This window comes from Acyrthosiphon pisum, chromosome A1 (genome assembly GCF_005508785.2).
Source record: "Acyrthosiphon pisum isolate AL4f chromosome A1, pea_aphid_22Mar2018_4r6ur, whole genome shotgun sequence".
In the NCBI taxonomy this organism is placed as follows: Eukaryota; Metazoa; Arthropoda; class Insecta; order Hemiptera; family Aphididae; genus Acyrthosiphon; species Acyrthosiphon pisum.
In genome coordinates, this window is record NC_042494.1 from 12,638,955 (window position 1) to 12,647,912 (window position 8,958).

Consider the following 8,958-nt stretch of genomic DNA (forward strand, 5'->3'; position numbering starts at 1 on the left):
ACAGCATTAATATAACGGATTATGTTCAGGAAAGCTTAAATTCTCACACATTTTTTTCGGTATTACAGCGAACACTTAAGTCTTCTATAGGCGATCAAAATCTCATAGCGTATAAAGCGTTCTGAATCGCGGGGGTTACCCTCTCTTCCTCTTCTTCTTCTTTGTTGTTTGCACATGCCAGACGATATAAATTGCGATATTAGAATATTTCAAGAGATAACACGCCGTTGACGCTTTTCGACCGTTTACGGTCACATCGACTGCCTTGTCGACTAATTCCAGTGGAACTCAAGTAATCCGTCCGACACTGTGGGGGCTGCACAGCGCAGGGGCGTCTTTGAGGGAGGGGAGAGGCGAAGGGGGCGACCACCCTCCATAAGTCGTGAGATGTTCTGTTTTTCCTAATAGATAAATACATTTTATACATTTTGTTAATCGTTTGTACACTGATTATACAGAGTACAGACCGTTGATACAAACATCAAACATATATACTATTATAGATGTTAAGTTTTTGTTTAGCAAAGTGGTAATCAAGACTAAAATGTCCCCCAACCCCCATGCAATTGACCCGAAAACGCCCCTGGCTCAACATTTATTATTTGTACCTATTTTTAAATTTCAAAAGTCGTGTCGTGTTGTCTGCATTAATTCTTGTCCACGACATGCGCCCTGCCATAACACCCGAGTATATTGTTAAGTGAATTCGGAAAAATGATCGGTGGCATCTCTCTTGCGACGAGCACGCCGTTATTTGTACGTACATGATCGCCACTATAACCACATATCATGGTATTTTATATTATTGCAATAACAAAAATAGTATAAATTATAATATCATAATTATATAATATCGAATCGATTCAATTTGTCGCTGTTCGCACACTGTATGTATATGGTTCACGTTCGTTTAGAATACCCATGTAAGTACGTAAATCTATTATTCAATCGTTTACAATTATAATATCACATTATTAGATAATGTGTTTATATATATTTGGTTGAATTATTTAATAATACAAACAATATTATACAAATTGTTATATTTTAATCAATTTCCCATGTGCGAAAACAAAGTTTTTTTACAGCCAATGTTTTTAACGTCCCGACGCAATACATTTGTGGAAACAATTTAAGTTTATTATTTTCCAAATGAGAACGTAATGTTTAGATCAATATTTCGAAGCAAGATATTTTTCTAAGAACGTCGGTGTATAAATATTGAATCAAAAGTTTCTTATTGTTATAAGAATAATTTAAAAAATACATAATTGGAACAGTGAAGCGAAAGATGATATTCAAAGAAATTATGGTGAACTATGTTTAAAATAATGTAAATATTACGAATTATATATTAATAAAGTTATAAATAATATTTTATTTTTTATCCAAAGAAATATTTTAATTTCTTTTCACAAGAACAAAAAGTAATTCGAGATAATCAGTGATGTGATGCGTTTACAACAAAAACATAATATAGCTTACATTTTATTTTTCAGGAATTGTATACAGTTTGTTCTCTAACTATATAATATAGGCACCTAAATTAATTTTATTATTAAATATACTATGTTCGTCGAGCTGTAATATTTACCAATAAAGGCTAACAAACTGTATAATGATATATTTATCAGGTATTTACGGATATTACTATACTGTAGTTGCAGTACCTATTCTATAAATTATGCATGCATTATGTACTATCTAGTCTTGACCTCTCGGTTAGTGCATTAAATTCTAGTAATAATAACAATACATTAATTATTTTTAAGATGTAATCTACAATAGCTTAATTATTATGTAGTCATGAGTACCAGTCGTTATTCTAATAATTATTTATACATAATGATATTATAATAATACACACTGATAGTGAAATATAACCGAACGGTATTAATATGATGATGCGGTGTTCGCATAATACATTTTCTGACATGATATACATATATTATAATTAAAATGAGCAATTTTATTTTAATTAATTTAAATGTATATTGTTTTCAAAAAAAATTACAAAACATCTCGAAAAATGAATATACATACCAGAGTTTATAAAAATGACCAAATTAGGAAAAAATTCTCTTCAAAACTATATATTTTAATATTTAAAAACGTACAAAAATAAAACATTAACTAGTTACCTAATCAATTATATTCGATGCGTTTCATATTTTTTCTTATTAAAATAAAAAAATTACTGTACACATTATATTGAAAGAATCGAGTACGTAGTTATAGTACAAAGTACAAAAAATAAAGTGTATACCTAGACTGAAAAAAAATGTATCGTTCATTATTATTGCATTTTTCTGATCTTAATTTTATGAATAAATATCAATAATAATCTAGAATATAGAGTTATCAAAATTTATAAAATATGTACCTATGTCTAGATTTTTGTCTAGTCTAGTTTCAGTCTAAACCCCTTAAATACGTGCCGGTATGGAGCGAAACGTCGTTGGGCCATGGTCACTGTCGGCGAGTGGTCAGTCCAATATTACATTTATCCAATCAGAACGTAAGAACAGTGATGTTGGAATAATTAATAGAGGATATACATACACTTGCCCGGAGACGCGTAAAAATTAATGTAGTGAGTGTTATTTCTGGTGCATTTAAATAATATGACACGTGACTCGGACGTGTGCGTTCCTCTATTATAATGTCATAATCGTCATCACCATCATCATCATTATTATTATTATTATTATTATTGTGGTTTTACAGAATTGCGCATTAATATTAATGCCTAAAACTCGTATGGGCCTGTCACGGGTTGCCAGAAAAAAAAAAAACCGATTCGACGCCATTCGACTCATACGCCCGACTTTTTTCACGGGACGCAACACTAACGACATTCCATGAAGGCGATCCAGTTTTACACATTTTTTAATGGCATATTTATTAGGTATATTTTTTAAAACGCGCAGTCAATCATAATAATATTATAAACTAATAATTAATATTTATATTATTAATTTTTAATTATTATCGTAATAATATTATAATACGGTTGTTGTATTTGGAATTGTAGTTTTATAAGCTTTGTATTAAAATACGTTTGGAACCCGGGAATTTAACATGCTTACAGAGTGAGCTTTCCTATAACTTGTTTATATCTAGTTCTTTACCGATTTTTCAATTAAATTACAATTTATTTTTATTCATATCTATGTATATACACGTATCTAGGTACACGTATAGTCAATAGGTACGATGCGACTATGTGAACAATGATAATATGTATTTTTCTATTAATTTCCCGCGATATGCGTTTGGGCATAACAATATGTGATATGCAATAGATACCTATTACGATAGTATATTGTATTACGCAATTTTATTTAAGTCTCACGCTGTCGTAAAGTCACCGCTTCTAACGTGGTTGTTGTTTTCACTTTACAAATTGTGTCGTTGGAATTTTCACGTCTATAAAATAATGTAGGCAATATCATACGATATCATTGTAGACGTTGTCGTTGTAATAACGCGTGCATCACACCACAAGTCAATATTACCTAGTGACTATATAGTTGCAAGCACATAATAATATTATTTCTATTATGCACACAGGCGCACCTAGCGATCGGCTACAATCAGAGGTGGATCTAGGATTTTTTTATGTGGGGGGGAGGAGGGTGCTAAGGTTAAGGTCTCGTATTCTGTACATTCCATCCTTATGGCAAGACTTTTTTTTAGTCCTCAAAATAAATGTGCTTAATAATATTCCAAAGATGGCAACTCGTTTCTTTTTTTTTTTTGGTACCAATATTTTATATAGAAATATCCCCAGCCCACTGAAAAATACATGTTGTGTAGAGTTTTTGCTTTCCAGGAAGCAAAATGCCAAGCGGGTGGCACCCTCTAGATCTACGACTGGCTATAATGTAGTTCCACTATTTTCTCGATGTCGAAATTAAAGTCGAATAACGGCATCCGGCTTAATATGGACGACATAACGTGACAACGGAATATACACAGAAAACGGTGACCATGAGTCATGGTATTGTGCACGAGTAGTCGACCTCAGCTGTAAGTCTATAAAATATCACGATTATAACATAATATAATATCATAACATTGAATGTGTAATATTTTTAAAAAATAGTTATTTTTCCGACGACGATATTTTTCGGCAAGAGAGTATAATATAATATTATTACATTTTTAGAGTTTATTGCGTTAATGTCATGTTATATTGTACCTACCTACCTGTATACTATGCGTGTACAGTGTATAATACAAAATACGACGAGTATAACGTAGCGCCGACCGACGACGTCGAAAGGTTGTCACGAGCTCAAAATATCCTACCCGAAATATTTTTCTTATTAAAAAAAATACAATAATATATTATAATGTTATAAACATTTATTTTTTTAGACAAATAATATTATATCGACCGATTTGACCGGACTGCATTATGCCCTTGTTATATAATATTATATTATACACAAACGACTCTAGTTTACGGTGTATCTAAGGTATACCTATACCTATATATCTGCAGCACCGTGTACACGGGAAACGGGCGGTCCCATGAACTTTTATCACACAGTGGTACGTGCCATAATATTGTATTAATGTATGTATGGGGGAAAATAATATGACCATAAGTACGCAGATTCAAACGAATGATGATCGCACGGCCGTATACATTTTAAACGATATAATATATATTTATTTCGTTTTTACGCGAGTGCATTATGCAATATATAAAATATATATATATATATATATTATACAGACCGCAGAGTGATTTTTTTTTATCGCTTACCAGATTTTACATTTTGGATTTTCGGTGGAACGATATTATTTACGAAGATGTGTGTGCTGTTGTGTGCGCGTGCGTCTGTAAACACTTATTTCCGTGTACAATAGTATTTAGTCGATTTCTGATGGTTATAATTTGTACATTGTGTGTGTAACTTTAAACGTCTATAAAAAAAATATTGTGCAGTTGTAGTTTAAGATATTTTTTAGGTTTCTGTGAGAACAACTTACGAAAGAACTTGTAATAGTCTTAGCTTGGTGTTTTGTATTTTTAACATTTTCAATTGATATAATTTCGAGTCTAAACATTTTAGTGAACGCTATAAAAACAAAAATTTGAACATTTAAAACACCTATACATATTTTAAGCCTTAAAATGAGTCCAAATATTTTGAAAATTTCATTGTCTAAAGAAAATAATATTATTTTAAGCAATAGTATCAAGTTTCTGAGATTTATTTTATTTTAATTACAATAAAATAACATAATTTGTTATCACTTGACCTATACATTTGTATAACCAATATCGTCAACATTCTAAACGCAATCGCTAATATAAAATGTATGGCTTTACGCTCAATTTTTTTTAATTCCCTGTAGAAAAACTTACGACGCGCAACGTATTTTGTTTAAACCTTTGAATTATAGGTGTTAAAATTAGACTAATAAAAAAAAAAATCACCTGGACGAACTGCGTTCCCGAAGAGCATCCACACTTCCACAGACAAGTTATTATTCAAAAACATTGTGAAATGTATTTACATTTCAGTATCTGTACACCATATTACTATCTCGACATGCGTCAATATAATATAACAACAATATTATTATAACGTGATACATAATGCATTACCTAAACGCGTTTACATGCCCATAAAATATTTATGCGATTCAAAAGCCACAATTTACATTATTTCCGAGCGATTATTGCACAACTCGAGTAAATACCTGTCCTATACATATAATATATTTATAGGAGACAAAAACGACGCGTGTGCAAACTAAACATATCGTTATTATGTGCGTATGTATCGTTTTCACCGAGTCTAAACCACGGTGACACAATATGCAATTTAGATACCATATATATATATACATTCTATGTATAATGTATATAATACAGTTCCCCGCAGGAGAGTGTTCGTTTTCAACGGTATTGTTTGTTTGACATTCTATTGTGTACCTATAGTCTATACGGTGAGTTAAGTCTTGAAGACATTTTATCGTATAATATAATATATTAATACATTATGTGTATCATATTGTAATAATGAATCAGAATCATTGGGTACCGTATTGATTGTAGAAAAAAAAATTAAAATAAAATATCCCCCACCCCCTCAAAACTGACGTCAACATAAGAGTGGAAAGTAATAATTATCACTCGAGCGAGAATAGGACACACTCGTCATCTCGGTCCTACACTCCTATATATTATTAACAAAGATCAGCGCCAGCTTTTGATGTACCTATGCAAAGAAAATCTTTCAATTAAACACACTGTCATCAACTGTTCTGAGTTCAATCAGTTAAATCGTTAATCGATTTTCACTAAAACAATCAACCAATATAATATAAAGGAAATTCCGAAACAATATTACACTTTTTTCACGAAATAAACTAAATCCAACAACTGTAAAAACTGTAAGTATTGTCATATGATTTAGAATTGTATAACTTGTATTTATCTTTAAGCAAAATTATTTTCACTGATATTTTGCTAATGTTCAATTTAAGAGGATTAATTAAAGCGGGAATATTTGATCTTTGTCCAACAGTTTACAACTATACACGAGCAAACAGATTTGAATTAACTTAATATCTACTTAAAATTGTATTCTCACGTTTTAGATTTAATTCGCCTAAATTCTAAAAAAATTAGGTATTTGGATAACTGGATATGTGTTAGACAAAAACAAAAAATCATCGCTTTCAATCCCCTGAAATGTATGTAAAAATCGTATGACAATATTTTTTTCGTCATAAATATTTATTAAGAAAGTAAAAAAAATATATTTTGTCGAAAAAAATGTATTGATAATCACGAAAACAATATCGATAATATTATATTATTATAACGTCTTTTGAACGTTCCATCAACTGCTTACTCTAATATATTGTTTGTGATGTAATTTTATGAATCCCTTCCAACTGCAAAAAGTGAATGAGATTGAGGTATAGCCTCGTTGGCTTGTTATTACTTGGAGTCTACAAACGCGTGGGAGACGGTTCAAACCAAAACGAACCCACAGGCCACAAGATTCAGTAGGAGTTTTTGACAAGCATATTTATGGACATTTTGACACTACTAAATTATTGTTCCATATTTGAATATTTCTGACAATGTATAAAAAAAACATACGCGTACCGTGTGATGTCTTGGAGATGCGTGTGCTCAATTCGTTTTCCGAATGAAATCGAAATGGATTCTACTAATTGATTTAGACGCGCTAATGATGAATGACGTTGTATGAAAACTAACGGTTATTTATGATCATTGTGAATTGTATTTTTATTTTTATTATTATTATAAGAGAACCCAGTAGGAGTATTAAATCTTCGGACAGTTTATAATATGTACGCATTATGAATACAAAGCGAGTCGTGTAATGTGTAAATATTAATTAAACTAGGACAGAATCAATAACGAGGACCTGCAAAGACTGCTGCAGTATGCTGCAATAAGTCGAAAGTCGTCGCTTTCGCAATTTATATATTTATTTGCCGATAGCTTTGTACTATACTGCTAAACTTCGCCTTTTAAGAATCGAATGGTTGAACGAGCTTGCTTATACCTCACATGTACATTTTGCCAATCCCACCCTCGTATAATCTATTCAAAACCAGAGAGTAATAATTCAAACATGAATTTATATTGTGCATGCTATATGTACCTCGTGTATTTGAATTTTATATTGACAATTTTTTTTCTATGCCAAAAACTGAATTTGTTATTTCAGCTATGTATTTAAAATTAGCTCGCTTAAATTTGTTGTTTATTTATTGGTTACAAACCATAGTAAAATAATATTATAATATGAGATATCGCAAAATTAACCACTCTACACAGTGATGCACCTAACTTGCCTATCCAGAACGCCGTGTTACAATTATTGAATTATTGAAGTGCAATAAAAATAAATTATTATAATATAGTTTATGAAGCCGGAAAAGTGCACCCAATTTGGTTTAAATTTTTTTTCACGTTTTCCAGGCCCAAAAAAAGAATAGTCACTTCAAAATTGTAAATTGAGTATACTAACTAGTATTAGCTTTTTTTATATCCGTAAGATTGCGAGTTAAGAATACAATTTAGATAAATCTAGATATAGGTATACCTATTATGATAGGTTGAAAAGAGAATCACAAAAAAAAAAATAATCTTTGAAATAAACGTGTTTTTTCCTAATTAGGGAAAAATCATTATTTTTTTTTAGAAATGAATTAAAAACATTCCTAATTTTAATTATAGTTGGGGATAGTATGTTTTTAATTAAATTTATATTAGTACCTACCTTAATTTTACTTTTATAATTCTCATATAGATTAAAATTATGATACGATTGATATATTTTTACTTTATTTTTATTGGCCAGTGCTACAATATAAACGATAGTTTGTGTTCTCAACAAATACTAATTATAATTTATGTTACATGGTGATAATACACATAACGTTTTAGTTGATCGTTATTGATCTCAATAGTCTGATCTACTAAATTATCAAGTCATCGCATGATTTCATCTCTTTTCTATTTTTAACTTAGGCACTGTGTAAGGCAATGGATCCTTTAGGACATAACACTAACAATGTCCCTAACTCAACATACTTTATAATAATTTATATCACAGGAGATATGTTTTTTATGATGTGATTTAACTAAAATATAGGCAATCTTATCGTAATGAATAATGTTATTTATTATATTGTTATCCTTAATATATTTTTATGAATTTTGTGAATCTATTCAAAAATTTATCTTACCATTTTCTTGCTGATATGACAATTTTTTATGATCATAATATTGTGTCAAATTTGTAAAAACATTTTTAAGCATTCGACTCGATTAATTGTCAGTATTTACTATACTTATCAATCTTATTTTAGATTTTGAGTGGAACGATGAATGTATTGATTTTACAATGATGTGTGTTTTTTTTTTTTTCATTTATTTTTATTTTTTTT

General features: G+C 30.1%; 1 long non-coding RNA gene across 1 annotated transcript; it reads left to right on the forward strand.

Annotated features, from left to right (window-relative positions):
• Positions 1 to 2,211: 2,211 nt before the first annotated feature.
• On the forward strand, positions 2,212 to 4,136 carry LOC107885679. Its single transcript, XR_001680464.2, has 3 exons — positions 2,212 to 2,593; positions 2,728 to 2,908; positions 3,836 to 4,136. It is a non-coding gene; the product is annotated as an uncharacterized LOC107885679 (long non-coding RNA).
• Positions 4,137 to 8,958: the final 4,822 nt, after the last annotated feature.